Source organism: Notothenia coriiceps, unplaced genomic scaffold, assembly GCF_000735185.1.
Source record: "Notothenia coriiceps isolate Sejong01 unplaced genomic scaffold, NC01 NC01_scaffold00033672, whole genome shotgun sequence".
Taxonomy (NCBI): Eukaryota; Metazoa; Chordata; class Actinopteri; order Perciformes; family Nototheniidae; genus Notothenia; species Notothenia coriiceps.
Genome location: NW_011366373.1, coordinates 1 through 1,512, shown reverse-complemented (window position 1 = coordinate 1,512; position 1,512 = coordinate 1). Strand labels below are relative to the sequence as shown.

The window sequence follows — 1,512 nt, the reverse complement described above, 5'->3', positions numbered from 1 at the left end:
CTGTAGTGTATATTTCTGTATATTTTTTTGAAAATCTAGTGTATTCATCATTTTCCTACACATTTATTCACAGGTGCCTTTAACCTGGAAGTTGCTCTTTAACAGGTGCGCACAAGGAGAGGTGGTTGAAGGAACAGAAGAGCGAGGCTGATTAAAGTATGCACGGCTACGTGTCATTTAGAAAGTTAACTTTCATCTGCCAGGTTAAGAGCTTAGTGGGAAGATTGTCTTTGACATAAGGGCAATATTTAGTGCATGTAAACGGAGTCAATCTGGGATATATTAAAGCAGGTGCACTCAGCCAGCCAGCATCAGATGATGGTACGTACGTACACACACACACACACACACACACACACACACACACACACACACACACACACACACACACACACACACCCTGCAGAGACTGTTCTGTAGCCTTTTGATGGCGAGGCGTTGGTTGTGAGTGATGTACAGAAACAACATTAACCAGTCCTTCTTCCCCGTCTCCTGTCCAGCTATCCGTCGCTATGGTAAAGACTTCACAGCCATCGCCGAGGTGATCGGGACCAAGACTCCAGCTCAGGTGAGCCTCCTGCCCCCCCCTCTTATTGTGACCTCAGCGTCACCCTTCATCTATACCGCAGTTTACTCCGTGAGCTTTTCATCTCCTCTCCCATTTCTTCCTCATCCCTCTGACTAGATCAGCATTTGTCTTTATAGATCACTTTGATCTCCATTATCCCTCCTTTCATTTGTCCACTGACCTTTAATCTCCTCCTCCGCGTCCTTGAACAACTTTCCTTCTCCTTCCCTCCTCAGGTGAGTTCATTCTTCGTGAGCTACCGGCGCCGCTTCAACCTGGACGAGGTTCTGAGGGAGTGGGCGGCGGAGCAGGTGGCCACCAACCGAGAGCAGAGAGACCCCCGCAGGAGCAGCGAGGAGGGGACCCCAGCAGAGGGGGGGGCAGAGGAGGACGAGGTGAGCACTGACCGGAGAGACACATGATATAAAGAACACGGTTAGTTATTTAGAGCATTCAGATAATCAAGAAGAGATGTCTCAAAATGTCAAGCTATTTTGAAATTCTGAATGATTTGAATCGCCTCAGTGATCATCCGGTCTAAGTTTACTTCTAGTCATCCATATCTTTCTTATTATACCACACAATAAATCAGTCACAAGTTAAAGTCGAAGCGTGGTGTACTAAACAATGGAAGACGGGTAATGAATACTAGAAATACCCAATGGCTGTTTAGTTCTTACTCACTTTCAATACATTACACCACCTCTGAGTCCAAGAGAGAACAGAGGGAGAAAAACTTTCAAGATAAAAAATGTGCGTCAATATCAGGAGCATGGACTTAATGCTGAGTCACACGTTTATCTGAGTTCAAAGTGACGGTGCTGAAGTGGATGAGATGAAAGTGTAGTGAACAGAAGGAGCAGGTGGTGTAATATGGAGTTTCCTCCTGAGATCTGAATGAGCCTCCTCTTCCTCACATCTCACTTCATCTTCTGCTCCCCCCC

General features: G+C 46.2%; 1 pseudogene; it reads left to right on the top strand.

The window, feature by feature from the left end:
• The first annotated feature begins 66 nt into the window (after positions 1-66).
• On the top strand, positions 67-990 carry LOC104961690 (REST corepressor 2 pseudogene; annotated as a pseudogene).
• Positions 991-1,512: the final 522 nt, after the last annotated feature.